Here is a 20,208-nt window from a genome sequence, read left to right as displayed (position 1 = left end):
GAGCCATATTCCTAAAAAAAAAGAAGAAATACTGAAAAGTTGTGAGAAATATGAGTGGATTTGCTAAACTTACCAGATCAGTATGAAATATTTTAATCTTGCTGCTTGCCATAATCATTTTCCTTGCTAAGGACACGTTCTAGTGGGATGGCTTTAAGTGATCACATTCTACAGCAGAGAGTTACCTAGCACACAGTCACCTGCCCAGCTCCAGTTGGAGCTGACTGAAGAGAGCTGGGCATGGGACAAAGGCTGGTTCCCAGAGCCTGACTATGAACAGTCCTTTTCCAAGCCCCTCCTACCACAGGGCCCAGGGTGAGTCTCTAGTTCTGTTTAGATTTTTTTCTTTTTCTTTTTCTTTTTTGGTGGGACTGGAGTTTGAACTCAGGGGCATTGCATTTGCAAAGTAGGTGCCCTACCTCTCTGTTCACTTTTAAAGTAGTTCAAGCAAGAGACCTTACAAGGATAGGGCTGAAAAACCAATGGGAATAATGCCTGGGTACTGACATTCTATTCAGCATAAATAAAAAACTTGGCTGAGAAGCTCCTTTGACTTTCCCTGTAATGTTCTAAAACTTTTACGAGAAATGCCTTATTCATTGTTTTGGTGTCTGGACTATAGCTTAGAGTCTGTCTACTCAACTAAGCTAGGAAGTCCCCTAGAGTAGGTAGTGTGTGTGCTTCTTAAAGCCCGGTTGTTAGGTTATCCTGTGTTTCCCTGCGTTTATGTCCTTATAATAAGTGCCCAAGGACACTTGAGGACACTTGAGACAGGTAAGAAGGGCCTTTCTGGAACTGGGTTTATGCAAGAGCTAATTTCATTCAGGATACTGCCTCTAGTAGTGGAGCCCAGTGCAGATATTTGGTACAAAACTTTTGTGTTCCTATCTAGCAACGTGAGTTAGCAGGCTAATTATTACAATAAGCTCACCTTGAGTTTGCGCCTGTGAGGATTGTGTGTCACTACAAATAAAATCCTACTCCAGTCACTTAGAAAAATAGGAGTGGATCTTTTTCATCAAAGTAAAAGGACTGGAGGAAATCGGGGCCCAAAAATATGACTGCCAAGGCCAAGGCCTTTCCACTGGGCTGCAAATATTGCAATACGACCATGACATTTAAATTATGTCATTCTATGCTCTTTATACAGAGCAGATAGGCCAGGCTTAGGATCTTCAATCCTAGTGTTTTGTGCAGCTCTTTACCTGAGAGTTCTCTAGGATAATTTGTGTTCATCTTAGTTTCAGGTGAATTTTCAGAGAACTGTATCTGTGTAAATTCAGGGGACATCGACAATACACCACATGAATTCCTTTCTTCTATTCTCCTTTTTTTACCTTTCCTGACCACTCGTGCCCAGAAATCATATTAACAAGGCTACCCCACGAAAAGACAAAGGGGCAAATAACTCCTAAGCTGCTTTGATCTTGAAAAATAATTCCAAGAGCTGCCATCCCAAAATGTAGATGAGTTGCACTTAGGCAAACTCTTATTTGCTTTCCATAGGCTTTGACATTTCTCAATATTTTACTTTTTTCCCATCACTATTCTTTCCTCCAGTTGTTTACTTTAACTTTCTTTTAAATGAGATGAGCTGGTTTTCATTTACTTGCTCACATCCTCACGTTCCTAGTGTTGAATTTTCTAAATATAGGGAGTTTATAATTGCATAACAATATGGCAAAAATACATAGGATAGGGCAACCTAGTTCAAGACATTCTGGAATCAATATTTTGAAAATGCACACATTTGGAATCTGTCATATGAAAGAATGACACAATTTTAGACCACACATCTTGATACTCCTTAGTTGTAAAGCTCTAGTTGCAAAATTAATAATAAAATTAATTCAGTCACATTAAATATTACTAAATTGTAAGTGAATCACAATGAAACCTATTATATTTAGTCAAGGAGTACATAGTATTCATTTAAGCAATTACAATTAAAACAGAACTTGTTACATATTTCTATGCTCTCCTGGGAATCTCTGTGGAAAGCTTTATTTGGGAATTTCTTATCACCCATAAATGCTACCACAGTTAGGATAATTAAATTTTACTTGATATCATTTTTTCATAGGAAATAGGCTAACTGAGGAGGAAAATGTGGTTTTAATTCTTGTTTATTGAATGTCATGTGTTTCATATATAAGATGGTTCAGTTGGAAATAAACAGATGAAGCAATCCAAGATTTATCTGATTTTAATATTGCACAATTACCTCATAGTTTTTGAGAGAAAAATGCCATGAAATTATTCAAGTAATGTAAACATTAACTTTTATTATTTATAATAGTTTTAACTATATATATATATACATATGTATTTATACCCTTTAATGAATATATGCATATTTTTGACTAGTAATAAACTGAAATTTTATTAGTTATATTTATTATCATCTTACTGAGTACTGTCTTCAATTGCTCACAGACACAAGTACACATTACATGCATGAATACACATGCACACACACATCTACTCCTCCCTCTCCATGTTCCTTCTAGGTGAAGGGAATGTATTGAAAACCATCATCATCTTCAGTTAGCAATTAATCCATGCCAGGATAACCCATTTTTCTAACACTCATTTGGTCATGATATGCTGGATTGTAACTAGGTCAGATGGTATTAATAAGGACAATTGTTGGCTGAAAATTTAATTCGAAGTCTTTTTTCAGTTGTTTATTTCTTCTGCCTCCAAGCCCCACTAGCTCCCATTTTCTGTTCATTTCATGGTACTTTTACTGAACTGTCCTTTTGACTATAAGTTTTAACTTGGGAGAAGTCGCACTGGTGGTGAGGAAAGACTGAGAGGATAATTGGGACCTTTTCCTTTGTTCTGACTCTACAAATGCATTCTCAGTTTTACATGGGTTTGCATCTGAGATGTAGGGTCAGAAGAAAAGCGCAGGAAAAGAGAAGAAAGTCACAGACACAGTCTAAAAACATTTACCATGCTTTCATTTCTATGTGATTGCCTACCGGTAATTTAGCAACAAAGAGAGCATCTTAACTGACTCCAGTTAACTTCTCGTACTTTTCTCTGCTCCCTTTCTCATTTCCTGTTGTAAACTTCAATGTATTTCCCTTCCTATTTACCATTCTACCCATCTGATATTGGATAACCTGTTATGATATTGCATTAACTCATACAGAAACATTTCCACAGCTAACACTGACATGGTCAATTATTCTTTTTGTGTTTGCCTATGCTTCTAAATCTACTGCCAGGCAGGTGTCCTTACACTTTGTGTGCTATATCAGCCATGGTAGGTGAACCCACTTCTACCTTCCACCTCTGTGGGTATGCTTTTCAGAGCAATTACATTCAACTCTATAAATAAATTACAGTCACCATCTAAGCTTCCCCCAACTGGATGTTCTGCTATTTTCCCATTCCCTTCCAAGTAAAACCCAAACTCTTTTTTTTTTCTTTCATTTTTCTTTTATTATTCATATGTGCATACAAGGATTGGTTCATTTCTCCCCCCTGCCCCCACCCCCTCCCTTACCACCCACTCCACCCCCTCCCGCTCCCCCCCCTCAATACCCAGCAGAAACTATTTTGCCCTTATCTCTAATTTTGTTGTAGAGAGAGTATAAGCAATAATAGGAAGGAACAAGGGGTTTTGCTGGTTGAGATAAGGATAACTATACAGGGCATTGACTCACATTGATTTCCTGTGCGTGGGTGTTACCTTCTAGGTTATTTCTTTTTGATCTAACCTTTTCTCTAGTTCCTGGTCCCCTTTTCCTATTGGCCTCAGTTGCTTTAAGGTATCTGCTTTAGTTTCTCTGCATTAAGGGCAACAAATGCTAGCTAGTTTTTTAGGTGTCTTACCTATCCTCACCCCTCCCTTGTGTGCTCTCGCTTTTATCATGTGCTCATAGTCCAATCCCCTTGTTGTGTTTGCCCTTGATCTAATGTCCACATATGAGGGAGAACATACAATTTTTGGTCTTTTGGGCCAGGCTAACCTCACTCAGAATGATGTTCTCCAATTCCATCCATTTACCAGCGAATGATAACATTTCGTTCTTCTTCATGGCTGCATAAAATTCCATTGTGTATAGATACCACATTTTCTTAATCCATTCGTCAGTGCTGGGGCATCTTGGCTGTTTCCATAACTTGGCTATTGTAAATAGTGCCACAATAAACATGGATGTGCAGGTGCCTCTGGAGTAACAGTCTTTTGGGTATATCCCCAAGAGTGGTATTGCTGGATCAAATGGTAGATCAATGTCCAGCTTTTTAAGTAGCCTCCAAATTTTTTTCCAGAGTGGTTGTACTAGTCTACATTCCCACCAACAGTGTAAGAGGGTTCCTTTTTCCCCGCATCCTCGCCAACACCTGTTGTTGGTGGTGTTGCTGATGATGGCTATTCTAACAGGGGTGAGGTGGAATCTTAGTGTGGTTTTAATTTGCATTTCCTTTATTGCTAGAGATGGTGAGCATTTTTTCATGTGTTTTCTGGCCATTTGAATTTCTTCTTTTGAGAAAGTTCTGTTTAGTTCACGTGCCCATTTCTTTATTGGTTCCTTAGTTTTGGGAGAATTTAGTTTTTTAAGTTCCCTGTATATTCTGGTTATCAGTCCTTTGTCTGATGTATAATTGGCAAATATTTTCTCCCACTCTGTGGGTGTTCTCTTCAGTTTAGAGACAATTTCTTTTGATGAACAGAAGCTTTTTAGTTTTATGAGGTCCCATTTATCTATGCTATCTCTTAGTTGCTGTGCTGCTGGGGTTTCATTGAGAAAGTTCTTACCTATACCTACTAACTCCAGAGTATTTCCTACTCTTTCTTGTATCAACTTAAGAGTTTGGGGTCTGATATTAAGATCCTTGATCCATTTTGAGTTAATCTTGGTATAGAAAACCCAAACTCTTAACCATGAAGGTCCCTGAGGTCTCTGCTTTGGTTGCCTTTCACTCTTTCACAGTGTGCAACATCTGTTTCCCCTCCCAGACAAGTCAAACTCTTTCTCATCTGGGATGGACTGGGGGAGACCAGAAAGCAGCTTTGCATGTGATTCCCTATTGTCTGGCATATTCACTGGTTCTTCACTAGACTTTTTTTATCTCATTCTTCAGGTCCCCATTTAAATATCATAAACTCAGAGAGGCCTTTCCTGACTTCCCTTTCTCTCAGACACACACAAACACTCGTGTGCAGACACACGCGCACATGCAGACATACTGCCATCACCACCAGTGATATCACTGCTTATTTTCTTCACTGCACTTATCATGTATTTTTAAAAAATTTGTACATGTGGCATTTGTCGTGTCAGATGCAAACTCCCAGACATTATAGGGAATTGCTTGCTCTCTACATAGTTATATCCCCATCACCCAGCCTATTGCCAGGCACCTTGTTGGTGCTAACAAAACACAATGAATGTTGAACGATATTGGCTTGTCCTTATATTAAATTTCCAACAGTGTGCACATTCTTCACCATTTGTGACTAATTTCTAGAATGGCACATATTCTTGAAAGTGTATTGTTCACCAGAGTTTGAGGAAATGATCTGACATAACATTACATATTCATTTAAATTACAAAGAGTCAAAGAAGAGACAGCCCTATGAAGATCTAGTTTGTAAACAAATTTCTCTTAAAAACAACACATAAGTTTCAAATTCTACCATCAGCTTGAAAATGAAACTGATAGAAATGATAGGTCACATTTTCAGGCCCAAAAGAAATGGATATTTTATAAGCAATGATAGTAAAATTAGAAACAGGTGGGAAATATTTTTACCTGGAAACATTTGAATGTTGGTGATTTTCTCTTAATTCACAAGAATATGTGAAGACATTTAGCCTAAGGTTTATTTTAATAGGTTTATATTTTTCTCTGTAACTGTGAGAAATGCATGATTAAATAACAACAGGTAGCTATTATAAATGTTTCCTTGCAAAAATTTTGAACCAAGGAATATTCTCTTCCTCTTCCCCCTATATAGCACAGTGTCTGAAATAAGTCAATTATTGAACAAATAAATACTAAGTTTAAGCCATTCCATCTAGGTGGATTTGAAAAACATACTTTTTCTGGGATTATCATTCTTTAATAAATTCATAACCATACTATGAGATTTTACTTAATATAGAATTGCTTTAAATAAAATCACTGCCTGGGGAAATATCTGGGCAACAGGCGAGGAAGAATGACCAACCTGATTCAAATTTTGTGCATGGTTCAATGGCAAGCAGTCATGAAGTGACCCAGGTTCCATATTTGCTTTTAGTACTTGCTCTACTGTGTATAATCCAGGTTATGTTAGCTTGTTGAAATTAATGGTGCCAATAAGGTTAGACCAGTAGATCCATGTAACAGAGTCCAGAAATAGATGGTCAAATCACATATGTGATCAATTCATTTTTTTTGACAAAAATGCCAAATAATTCAAAGGAGAAAGGGAAATATTTTTAACAAATGACAGCAAAACAATAGGATACATAGAAAGGGAAAATTAATATCAACTCCCTACTTTCACCACAAAAAACAACTCAAGATGGATCACCGAGCTAGTCACAAAGGCTGAAACTGCAAAGCCTCTACAAAAAACTACAGAAGTCCTTTGCAACCTTGATATCTGCAGAGTTCTCAGACAAAACACAAAATGCACTAAATATAAAAATATAATAAATTATATGTATCCTATATTAAAAATGCCATTAAGAAAATAAAAAGGCAAGCCATAAAATGGAAAGAAATGTTCTAACATTTATATCTAAAAATGGAATATATGTTTTATATATACATTATATGTATGTAAAATAAGACAAACAATCCAAGTTTTTAAAATGAGCAAAATTTGAATAGATTCCTGACAAAAATTTTACAGTCAATAACCTCATGAATAATAGTCAACATTACTAGTTGTTAGTCATCAGAAAACACTCAAAAACCACAGAAATACTACTATATATGCAATATATAGTAATATATATAGAATATATATGTACATATATGTATATATTTATACATATACTATATAAAGCTAAAGTTAAAAAGATTACCAATACAAGTGTTAATGAGGACATGGGAAAACTGGAGCTGTCATACATCTCCGGTGAGAAAGTGAGATGTTACAACCACTCTGAAGAACATTTGGTAGTTTCTCATAAAGTTACAGCTCCCCAGTGGTAAGGATATTCTAAATAATTACCTATGAGAAATGACAGCATCTGTCCCCTCAAAAGTCAATACAAATGTTTATGGTAGCTTTACTACTAATAATGAAAATTGGAAACAGCATAAATACACATCAGCAGGTAAATGGATAAAAATTATGGCATATTTATACATTGAGCATTGGTATACAATAAAAATGAACAAAATAACCAGCACACGCAACACAGATTCTCTTAAAAATGTAGTCCTGAAAATGTCCGATTCAAAAGAGTATGAACTAAGATAGAAAGGAGAAAAATGGAGGGGACGATCCAATTCAGAAACAATACATATATACATGGAAATGGCATAATGAAACTCCCTGTATATCTATCTTAAACAAAAATGTCCTTCTTAAAAATGAAGGACAGGAATGTAAAACAGGTCCCATCTGGAGGTTGGTACCAGTGGGAGGAGGAAGGATATAAGGAAAGGATAAAGGAGGGTGAATGAAAATGGTAAAATGGACCTTTTGAAACTAACTCTAAGGAGAGACGGAGGATAAAGGAGAATGATGGAGGGGATGAATCTAAGCACTTTTGTAAATGTCACTGTGTATCCCCAGTACCATAATAATATGCTTCCATGTATATGAAACTCTAAAATGGGTACCACTAATCTGTGGTGACAGGCAGTTGACCAATGATTGGTGTATAGGTAGAAAATTGTCTGCAGAGATAATCTGGTCATGTTCTGACATTGACATCTGGTGATTACAGCAGAGGTAGCCATTTGTCTAACTCATTAATTTGCGCACTTAACATGGGTCCATTTTGTTGTATGTAAATTATAAATCAATATAGGTGATATAAAATAAGAAAAACCTTAAAAATGGGCCAAGGTGCAAACAGGTAATTAAAAAGAGATACAGATCTCTTAAATCCATGTAGAAGTGCTCAGCCTCATTAGCCATCAGCAAATGCGAATTATTACCATATCGATGTATCGTTTCATACTCACTAGAGTTAAGCACTTATCTACCCTATAACCTGTCTTTTTCACTGCAAGATCTGAACCCAGGATAAGTAAAAACATGCAGCCATCAAAAGACTGTGCACGCTTTGTTAGACTCCACCCAGAGGGGAAGTGATATGGTGTTTGTTTTTCTGCGTCTGGCTTATTTCCACCATTTGGTTGTCACACCCCGCAGACTTACTTTTTAGAACTAACTAGTATTCCATTATATGTCCACATATGTTACAATTCTTTATCACTCATCTGCTAATGGATACCTTGGTTGGTTCCATATCTTGGCTTTTGAGCAATGCTGTACTAAACATGGTAGCACAACGTAGTGATTTCATTTCCTTTGGATACATACAGAGGTAGTAAAGCTGGATCAGATGGTAGTTTTATTTATTTTAAAATCTTATTTTATCATTTTTACACATTTACTTACATCTGTATACATTATTTGGGCCACATTCTTCCCCCTACCTCCGGGCATGGTAGTTTTCTTAATGTCCACATTTTCCACAATGGTTGTACTAATTTCAATTCCCCTGGGCAGTGCCCAAGGGTTCTCTCCCCTCTACACTCACACCAGCACTTGCTGTCCCCCTTGATTCTCATGATAGCCATTCTAACAGACATGTGGTAATACCTCATTGTGGTTTTGATTTGCATTGCCTTGATGTTTAGTGACACTGAGCATCTTTTCATGTATCTGTCAATCATTTGAGTAGAATGGTGACCACCAGGGGCTGGGGACTGGAAGTAAGGGAAAATGGCAGCAATCAGATAAATAAATTACTGGGAACCTAATGTACAGATAATGACTATAATCAAAAACAATGTATTGTATACTGGAATTTGCTGATAGAAAGAAAAAGGAAAAAGGTAACTGAAAAAGAAAAAAGGTAGCTATGTATCTCATTGCATTTCCTAAATATATGCGTTTTTTGCCAATTAAACCTCAAGAAAGCTGGAAAAAAATTAAAAATGAAATTGGGAGGGGGAAAAAAAAGATTTGTGCTTATTGCTGATTAGTTCTAGGAGGCCCACACTGGGAAAAACAGCAAATACCATCATTAAGATAGATGAATAAATGTGAAATAATCATACAATGTAATTATGCTCCCCCATAAATGGAGTTGAACCACTAACATGAAAAACAACTTGGTACATCCTCAAAAGCATCCTTCTGAGCCAAAAAAGTTAGAGAGAAGAACTTACACTTTACAGTTTTATTTGCATGAATTATTCTTTGTTGATGGGAATCCAAACAGTGGGGGAAGGAGGTGAGGAAGATTCTGGGAAGAGAAAAATTCCCCAGTCTTAACTGAGGCAATGCTTACATGTTGTTTGTATGTATCAAATTCATTTTTTTTAATTTGAATTTAAGAGCTCAAGTTTGGATATTTCACTTCGTGTAAATTTTTATCTGAATTAATTTTTAAAAGTCAGCCAATTCAACTGAGTAACTATAACCTTAACACCCCTTTTCTTTTACGGATAATCTGGCCAAAAAACCTATGATACTGGAGCAATGTTAAAAACATACTTTACTTTGAAGAAAATTATTTAACATATCATCCCTTTAAATATAATTTGACTAATCTTTTTGGCAGGATTAAATCAATAATTTATCCATCATTGCCAGCATATCTGATGAAATAAGTACTCAAAACTTTTTACTAAAATACTAATTATTTTTATTTGGATTTCTTTTCCATAGGGAGGACATATTTACTGCACATAATGGGAAAGAAGTAGAAGAAAAGAAGGATATCTAAATTAAGCAGTCGTTAGTCAAAAGGAAAAGTTTGAGAGTTAGAAGCTATCAGATAGCAGAGTGAAGCACCTGCTCAGAGCCTTACCTTGCAGTATTTGTTCTTTATCAGTGTATTTCGACCTTCAATATGGCATGCCAGGTCCTCTGAGGACTGAGGGAGAAGGCTGGTGGACACTGGAGCAGAACAGCTGGGAACTCCAACATTCACATCTCATCTTGTAGGGGTTTGTATTAGTATTGAGGCTGCCAAGTAACAGGAGCCCCAACTTCTGTTGCCTGAATGTATCCTGGCAACCTGTCAACAAAAGGGACAGCACTGAGGTCTCTAGTAACTGATCAGAAAAAAATGCAAAACAAGAAGTGAATGAATTAGAAACAGACAGAAAGATAGCTATGGACCTCAGCTTTCTTTCAGGTTGACTCCAGGAACTTTGTCAATGGTCTGAGCACACAGCCAGGAGATGAATTTAAGTCATAGGTTCATCTGGGTGTGAGGACTATTTTTTCCTAAAAAAAGAAAAAAAAACCCTCAACATTTACTGAGTATAGAATTGGTCTTCTTTTCTAGGTACTTTAAAAAGTATTCTCTAAAACTAAAGCAGATACCTTAAAGCAACTGAGGCCAATAGGAAAAGGGGAACAGGTACTAGAGAAAAGGTTAGATCAAAAAGAATTAACCTAGAAGGTAACACCCACGCACAGGAAATCAATGTGAGTCAATGCCCTGTATAGCTATCCTTATCTCAACCAGCAAAACCCCTTGTTCCTTCCTATTATTGCTTATACTCTCTCTACAACAAAATTAGAAATAAGGGCAAAATAGTTTCTGCTGGGTATTGAGGGGGGGAGAGGGAGGGGGCGGAGTGGGTGGTAAGGGAGGGGGTGGGGGCAGGGGGGAGAAATGAACCAATCCTTGTATGCACATATGAATAATAAAAGAAAAAAAAAAGTATTCTCTATATATAGTGCCCCATCTCACTAGAACAGGAGCATGGATATTCTGTATGGCTCTCAAAGGAGGTTCTGTTTTGATCTAAAATGCAAAGAACTTCCAGATATAGAAATTATTCTCAGTGTGTCTTTCTAGCATGTCCTAAGACACAGAAAAGTATTTTTTAAAACCAAGTTCAATCTGAATATCTATTTGAAATAATTGTTTTTTAAATTTTTATATTTAAAAATATTCCAAGATGTTAGGATCATTGTGGTACAACCCCAACCAAAGCAAGCTCTAAAACTCATAAGGCGAAACAGTTTATTAATATAGGGAAAAATTCACAAAATATATGCTGAAGAAAAGCTACAAAACATAGCAAATAGCATGGTCTCATTAACACTGTGTGTATGTGCCTGGTGTGTGTGTGTGTGTGTGTGTGTGTGTGTGTGTGTGTGTGTGTGTGTGTGTGACAACGGTGTGTGTGTGTGTTTCTTAGGGTTAGGGTTTAGGAAGAAAAAAAACCTTAATCTCTAATACTCTGAAATCCTCCCCACTCCTAGATCATTGAATTGGGGCATGCAGGTAATCCGTAGGACTATTATTTCTGTTGGAGTGATTTCAGACCAACAGTCTAAAGACTTCAATAGGTTTTTCCTTAGTATAATGCTGTAAAACTGAATATAAATGTCCTCTACAAAGATTTAAAGATAACTTGAGTATATCATCACGTAAGGCATTTCTCCATTTGGATGTTGTTCTTCTGTAACCATTATAAGACACCATCTAAAACTGATAATACATGCTTAAAATGACATGGAGTTGCTGTGATATTAGTGACTAAATATTGAGATGGGGCAAGAAAAATTAGTTTCACGTTTGGCATTTTGCTAATCTTTGGGTCCCTAGGTAGCATATTTCTCATGATACACAAACCGAATGGTTTATCAGCTCTAGTAGGAGCTAAATGTGATATTTCTCTAAGAAATTGCCTAAAAAACAAATAAACACCTTTCCAAATGCACACAAAATACTCAGCCAATGGCTGTTGGGCCAGATGGCAGAAGGACAAGAAAGATAGCCCAGGACAGGAGGACAACTCCGGGAAACACCACAAGAGAAGGTATTTCCATGCTAGAATAGGGCAGTGAGTTCTTTATTCCCACTTCCAGAGGCCTAGGAGTAGGCACTCAGGCTGCACGCAGTGCTCTTCTCTGGTGTGATCTTCCGTGGTGTGATTACCCAGTTGACAGTTACTTCATGCATTCATCAGGGCTGCTTTTGACACTGGCTGGAGAGGAGCCTTTGTTATTACCCATATTCTGGACACACTTGAAACTCATGGGTTTGCAGTTCAGCCTGAACTGAACATCTTGGTATCTACATTTATTTCATCCTGGCAAGACAGGCCTTCCTAGGGTCTCACCCCTACTCTCTCCCCGCTTTTCTCTCTTTTTCTCTTTGGTCTTTTAAAGGGACACAGGCTTTTAAGTGCTTATATTTAGGGGGAAAATCAAGCAAACTCAGAATGCAACTTGGACATCAAATAGCTCTTCAGCGCGTAACCTTTCGATTATTTGAGTGTGAATGAAGCAAGAACATATGGATTCTATTTCCCATAAATCACATACGGTTCTAAACAATCAAGGGAGCATGTGCTCTGCATGATGGGTTCTGTTTGGTTGAACCCCAAACATCTGAAGAATATTTGGAGACCGATGAATCCAAAATATTTACCCATCCCTATTTATAACTTTGGGGGAAAAGCCCTTGATTTATGATGACAGCTAAACTGCTCCCATGTGTTGAGTGGGCAACCAGCAACCAGCGTGATCTTCAAGATAACTGTATTCCTTCTTCTGTCCCAGCTCCAAACACAGCCCCAGATCAAAGTCACTGAAGCCCTTACTTACACAGAGCGGTCTGGTTTGCTAGCACTTGGTATTTTCTCACCTCAAAGATTTGTAAATTATCTCAAGTTATATGACACTCAGTCAGGTTTATGGCAATGAGGGATGATGGCAACCTCCACCAATAATCCAGATCTGACGGAAATCTGGCTTATTTCGCCTTCACAAAGCACAGCTGTTGTGCCTGCACGAGGCTCTGGCTTTTTCATTAAGTGAATAAATTCTGGTGACTTTTATGGAGCAGAAGAAATGTTTCTCTCCTTGCTGGTAATTCCCAACCATCCTCATGTCTTTTCATTGATGCAAAGCCTGAATCTTACTCCAAAAGCTACTGGTAATTCTTTTGTTCATTTAAATTTAGCATGGCCTACATTCTCTGTGCAAGGATTTATTCTTTTTTAATGGTAGCATCAGGAATGCAAACAGGATGCTTGTGAAATCTGGTCAAACAGTTTCACTAGGTGCTTGTTCTGTTTTACCAGTTACTATTTTCTTCATCCATATCACATAACTCAGAAACAGCAAGGGCCAGCCACCTAAAATTGCCTATGTTACCTCAAACCCAGTAACAGCCAACAGGTTAGGCTTCGGAATCCTTGCTTGACTGATAAGGAAACTGGGCTCCAGGACATTGATGACTTGCCACTGATTGCCAGACTAATCCAAAGCAAATCTAGGATGGAAAGTCTGTCTTTCCTGTGCCCGGTGACTTTCCTTCCACTGTCCACCCCCTGCAAGATCTTGCTGCCAGATCGCCATGCAGAAAACTCTGACCTCACAACAAAACATTGTTTTCAAAAAGGCCTCTTATCAGAATGGCCTTTGCATAAATTGTGTTTTATATACTTCATTAAATTTGAAAAGGTCTAAATTTAAAACATTGCTCCCAAAAATGTCCTATGGTAGATTAGAAAGAATGGTAGAATGATAAACAACTTCTGGGAAAAAAATTGTTGTGCTGGAGGTGTGGCTCAAGCGATAGAGCACCTGCTTTGTAAGCATGAAGCCCTGAGTTCAAACCCCAGTCCCACCAAAAAAAAAAAAAAAAAGAAAGAAAAATGAAAAAAATTGTCGTACTTGGAGCATCAGTCCAGTCCTAAGCCCCTTCGGTGGAGGACTCCTTGCCCTCAGGCAGTGTTTCTCAACCTTGCTTTTGATCATTGTCCCCACCCCTGCCAAGATTTTTTTCCCTAATCTTCCTGCTCCCTTTGTGAAATTTTAATATCACAGATACACCTTATGTATGTACTACGGCCTTTTGGTGGTCCAAAAACCAATGTACTATCTAAGTTTATGTCACCCTCTCCCAAACCAGTTTTCACTGCTCCCAAGGGGAATTCACATCAAGGTACATGTTTATAAAGAACTGACAATAATGACCTCAGATAATCTCGTGGTCAAGGTGATATACACGAGAAGTGACCAAGAGGACCTGAAACCACAGTAACCCTTCACAACTCCCCCAAATGACAGTAACAGAAATGTACAACACAATTTCTCTTCATTGTGTTCAAGAGAAAAATGGAGTAGCTTGAAAGGGGTGCACTTTGGAGCAGTTTTATCTTAGAGATAAAACTCTTGGAGCCACACTGGGCTTTGAAATAGCTGCTACTTTAGCTAACTGTCTGCAGGCAAAAAGAAGTGGTTTGCCTTTTTTTAACTGATGAGGCATCTAAGCAAAGGACATTAAATTATTTGTTTTTGTGGCTCAGATTTAAATTCGTACTCCCATAAGAAAAACATTGTCAAAGAACTATCTGGCTTTATCCTTAACAAAACAAAAACATTTCCAGGGCACATAGAAGGATTTCTTTCTTTTCCTTCCTATGGTCAATGGGCTAATTATTCTACGTATAGTTTCACCGAACATAAAATACTTTTCATATCCTATGTTATAAAATCTCGTGTTTCAAGGACCCAACATTCCAGGTTTTAAATATTTGATGTGAGTTTGAAAGACTCAACAATTCTGACTTACTAAGCCACCCTGGCAGTTTTCCACCCAACTCCTCCACCTCTTTTCCCAACACCCCAAAACCTGGACCAAACACAGCATTTGTACACAGTAGGTACTTGGTTAATATTTGCCCTCTAAGCTGAACACACACTTTTCTTTTTTTTGCTAAAAAAAGATGACCAGTTTGTTGAAAATGACCAAAGTTACAGAATGTTAAGGCCAAATTGCACTTAAAGTTTTCTGCTTAACATAAAATAAACATTTTGAAACAATTTTGCCTTTCTTTAGAGATTTGGCATATCCAAAGCTTCATGGCATCTGAAAAATAAATGTTTAATAAATACTTAGTCACTATTTATTGCCCAAAGATTTCTAAAGCTGGTTTAAATTAGAGTGCTCATGGCTGATAGCTAATATTTTTCGTTTACATGAGCATTTTGGGAAGGACATGTTGACCTTTCAACTGAAGACAGTGAGTGATAAGGGAGTTCCTGCTTGTGCTCATTGACCACTTTTCTCAGAGAAAGGGATGCTTTTTCTCTCTGGCAGTTTTCTTCTGCAGCTAACCCCTTCTTTCTTGCACCTTTAATTTCTCCTATTCCACTGGGGTCTTCCTCTTTACCAGACTCAGGTGTTTTCTCTTTTTTTTTTTTTTAAATCTGCATTTACTATGTACCCTCACTGTTTTCTTAAGGAAGAATGGACTCAGCAGCTGACTCCACTCTCCTCGAGTCTCCCTTCATTTTAAACCAGTTTTCTCCCTCATTATCCAGTTTCTAGCCCATTGTCTCACTGAAGCATCTTCTTAGAACCTCATCAGTGACCTCCCAGTCAGCTCATCCAAGAGTTCTTCCTAGCTTCCATCCTACAGTGGTAATGGTACAATTATACTTTTGTTCTCTTACCCGCCAGAAATAAGTAAACACCCCACGGGTAGGGGGAAGAAGGAGTAGAACCTCAGACTGGATTCAAGATGTGATAAATGTGTGTATGAGCCACTCAAGAAGTAAGGAGTCCAACATCGAAGTCACAGCTGAGGTTCCTGATGTGGAGGATGCTTGTCACACTTGAAGAGTGGGGGAGAGAGTTTGGCCCCTGGTCAGTTGGAGCACAGTATTCTGAGACCTCGAGAGAAAGAAAAGAGGCTTTCCTTGCTGTATGCTAGGTCTTGTGCCAGGAAACGTGCTTATGGGATCTTCCTTTGCTATCACAGGATAGATCTCTTCACTTCTTGCTTTGCTAAGATAGAAACTGGGTTAGTGTGGTAACATGTGAAGGTTTTACCAGAGAGAAGGTCAATATCAGCAAGAATACATGTGTCTGTCTTATGGAGGCTGCCCTTGAACTCTCAGTCTCAAGCTGATGTGTGGATACCTGCACTTTGTTCCCCCTGTCCCAGCCAAGCCAGATGGAGGGTATGTGGTAAGGAGTGAGGATGCCAGAAAAACACAATATTGTCCAGACACCCACCCTAATCACACTGTGTATGAGCCAAAATAAAACTTTACCGGAAAATCATCCTCTGGATCAGACCTCAGACGATGCTGGCTCTTCCACCTCTGGGACATCTGGCAATGTCTAGATGCTTTGATTATTGCACAGAAGGGAGTGCCCTCATGGGTAGAAGCTGGGATGCTGCTCATCTTAAAAAGCACAACCCTGAACAAAAGATTTTCCTGCTTTAAAATGCCAGTAGTGCCAAGGTTGAGCTTTGTGTACTGGACTCTGAAACAGTGTGTGAGTGAGAGTGGTTTCCTTCTGGAAAAGAATGAGACAATGCACTCTTTCCTGGTGCACAGCTAAGAGATTCCATTACAAATGAAGCAGCAGGCAGACTCTAAATAGCTTGCTCATATTTTTTAAGGTGATTCAATCACATGGACAACTTAATTTTTTGAGTCATATATATTAGCATATATAATTTTTACAAAGGAGTTTCATTGTAACACTTCCACACATGCAGACCCTGTACCTCGATCAAGTTCACCCCCTTTATCCCTCTCTCTGGCTCCCTGTCCCCCCTTCTTAAAACAACTTCAACAGGTTTCATAGTTCTATTTGCATCCAGGAGTGGGTACCAGTGGAAGGGGGAGGGCTTACTCATATTTCTGCAGCCAGTTGAAAGGACACCTTTGATATGTGAAGAGGATCCAGCTTGGCTCACTTAACGATCCATGTTCTTTTTAACAGCACCTGCCTCAAGCAACTGAGCTGCAGACATCGAGTTTTGGGGGGGGGGGGGGCGTAAAATCACCTTTGCCATGCAAAAGTCAGCTAGAGGAAGTGTAGGTCAGAGAACTGAGGCCTAGACTTCCCCAGGATAACTGTAGTGGGATTGTTGTGAGCAGGAATCAAGCTAGAGATTGTCTGATGTGTGAGGCCAGAACCAAGTAGTAGGAAAATGGGAAGACGAGGTCATCTGGGCCAGGCAGAGGCAGCTGTACCCAAGTCCTTTGGCACCTACATAAAGCAGACTGGCAAAGGCTTTTATATAGTAATGGCCCAGCCAGGTGAACCTGCTTTACCATATTTTATCCTTGGAAATGGCCTAGAATAACCCAGCTCTCCTGTCCTCCATGACTCCCATCCCAACGAACTTCTCTCATCTCCATCTCCTTCTCTAATGCTCAGAGCATCTGTCCAATAAACAGTCATTGGATTTTTAACTTTATGTTAGTGAGACACTGTTATTATTAATAATACATTATCTCTCCAACACCAGACTCGGAACAAAAATTTTTCTTTCTATTATTGTAGAGTTATTGCTTTAAGAAATATTAGCTATTTTTCCCTCTATCCTGCCTTATTTTAGAAAAGAGGCCACTGAAATCCAGAACAAAAAAGTGACCTGCCTACTTGAAAAAAAGTAGAGCCAATGAAAATATGGGTTTTCTCTTGGTCTCTGTCTTTGGTTGTTTATTTTCTTGATGACCTATCTATCTACATACACACTCATGCACTAAAAAAAAGAGGAAAAATGAGTTCTCTTTTCACAATAACTCATCAAGTTCCATTGTAAAACCTTATCCCACCAGCAACTTCTATTATGTATGTCCCATGAATTCTTCCAGAAAAACCTATGCATTTATGGATGTGTACCTAAGTATGGGTCTTGCTCCCTGACCTGCAGGCCAGGGCTCTTCCCCTCCCTCTTTGTGGCCACCACAGTTTCTATTACTCAGGACGAGACATGACAAAACAGATGACACATTTGTGTTGTTGAAGGAAAACTCAGTGACTCAGATAGACATAAATTGTTCCATGCACCTTTCATCCTCATTAGCAGGTACCTGTGCCAAGGTCAAGTGGTGACATTTTGATTTATCACTAAAATAAATGGATACAATGAGAATCTGAAATATAAATCTTGAAAAGAAAAAAGACTATTTAACATTTCTAGTTTCTTAATCAAATTGCTTTTCTGCTTTGTTGAAAATATTATTTTCTTTTTAGTTCAATCTGTCTGAAAAAGCAAAAACAGGAATCCTCCTAAATCACCAAATCTTTAAATTTAAGGTCAAATTTCACCAAAGTTCCATAATCTCAGATAGGTAGGGCCAAGGAGCCTTATTGTTTTCACTGGCGAAATTAGGCTGAGCCCAATCCAGGCTCCAGGTATGAAATGCAAATTTGGCTCAATGTGGCTTTGCCATTTATAAGAACCAGTATTTGAATAAATCAGGGACACATTTCTCTTGGCTTGTATAGAGCCTTTTAAATAGTGACTCCAGCACTCCTAAGGTTTATGTCCAGGTTGCCTGAAAGTGGACAATTTTCACAAGTTTTCTTTGGCACTCATGCCATGGACGTTTATTGAAAGTCGCAGTTGTTTTAGTGAGCAACACAGTCTGCCAGCAGATCTCTGTAGGGACCTCCCGCTATGTACTCCATGAGTACTATGTGTGTCTAAAACATGCCAAGTGCTGTAAGGGGTGTCCTGCCCCACTTTCTTTGCTCTGCGTGTGACCACTGTATCTCTACTTTCAATTTAAGGGCACGCTGTTGAGTGTGTCAGAAGTATTTCCAATGTCAAACACTATGTCTATACTGAAGACTCTTCTTTGTTCCCCTTGCACATGTCAGTGTCTCCTGGGCTTCATTCATTCAGTAAGGCAAAGCTGACATTGTCATCAATGAGAATTCTGATCAGAAAATACCTGTTCTTGTGCTCTGGTATGGACAAATCCAAGCAGAACATGTGGAAGTAGGAAAGGAGTTACAAAATGGTGGGCCAGGTGGAAGGGAGAGGCTGGAAGCAGAGAGAGACTTCTCTTTGTTTCAAGGCATTTTTAAACCATGATAACCTGTGAAAGGGGAAAGGCCTGGGAAGCATTTGATCACCAGTTTGGTGACTGGGGAGGAGTTTGGATAGTCCCTGGGCTACAGTGATGAGTCACTCTGTGCATATTTGCAAATGAAAAGGAGCCCTGGTGGCTGTTAAAATTTTGGAATTGAAAGAAGTTCAGAGAGAGAGAAAAAAAGTATTGAATCTGGAGTGCAATATGTTAAGTCCTATGTATTTAAGAGTCTCAGTCTTTCCCTCTTTAAGCCTGCCTCATTATTGCATGAAACCGGCCAGGCAAAAATGAGATAGATTCATTGGGAACATCTATTTGCCAGGGATGAAACAATTTGAGGGTTTGGTTGGGGAAAGGTGAGACTACAGCCTGTCATTGGCTTATCAAAATGCTCTAGTAGGCCTGGGGACTCAGTCGGAGGGTCCTGCATAAATGTGTGCTCTGTATTTACACCACCACAAACACATCATCACATCAGGATCACAGTGCAAGTTTGGCTTACATCGGGGTTCATAAGCTCCTTGACCCAAAACTAAATGTCCTCCATTTTTCCTTTATTTATTTTTTCTCTATGCCATTTTACTGCTGTATTTTATTACTTTGTGTTGGCAATAATGGCGCCGATAGGTTTCAGTTCTCACTGCACTCTTAAGCTTCTGTTTTCCAGCCTCAAGTCTAGCTTGAATCCTCCTTCTGCCCCAACCTCCAATCAGCATGAACCATAATATCCTAACCAATCAGATCATGCTGAGTCTCACTGGGGGGTATTTAAGCCCCTGCCCCTCTCTCCCTCTCTCTCTTGGCTCTCTCCCTCTCCCACCCAGCAGTAAAGAATCTCTTGGCCAGGTCACTCCTCTCCACATGGTCATTTTGGGGCCTACATTTCCAACATTTTGGTGCCATGACTCAGATGGAGGCTCCCCACTAGTCCTGGTGGAACCCCCATTCCAACTCACCCCACGACCACCCTGAGGACGTGACTGGCCAGAACTCATCCTCCCGATCGCCCTCACTCACATCCAACACTGGACATTCTTTGGTGAGTCCACCTACCCTTCTTGGGCTCCCTTTGCAGTCTCTCTCTTCGGTGTCTCTGGGTTTTAGAACAGTTCCCCTGCTTTGGGCTATCTCTGGGCGGCTCAGACAATAGAGGGATCCCCTTCTCCACAGGGTTTGGATTTTA

At 38.9% G+C, this 20,208-nt stretch overlaps 1 long non-coding RNA gene across 1 annotated transcript in view; it reads left to right on the top strand.

Moving 5' to 3' along the window:
• The window catches only part of LOC141423885 (uncharacterized), a 47,296-nt gene extending 36,651 nt beyond the window's left edge, over positions 1–10,645 (top strand). The window contains exon 3 of the long non-coding RNA XR_012448646.1: positions 9,870–10,645. This is a non-coding gene — a long non-coding RNA (uncharacterized lncRNA). The remainder of the gene's footprint in view (positions 1–9,869) is intronic.
• Positions 10,646–20,208: the final 9,563 nt, after the last annotated feature.

Source organism: Castor canadensis, chromosome 6 (assembly GCF_047511655.1).
Source record: "Castor canadensis chromosome 6, mCasCan1.hap1v2, whole genome shotgun sequence".
Lineage (NCBI taxonomy): Eukaryota > Metazoa > Chordata > Mammalia > Rodentia > Castoridae > Castor > Castor canadensis.
The sequence above is the reverse complement of the archived record's forward strand: the minus strand, read 5'-3'. Positions and strand labels throughout refer to the sequence as shown.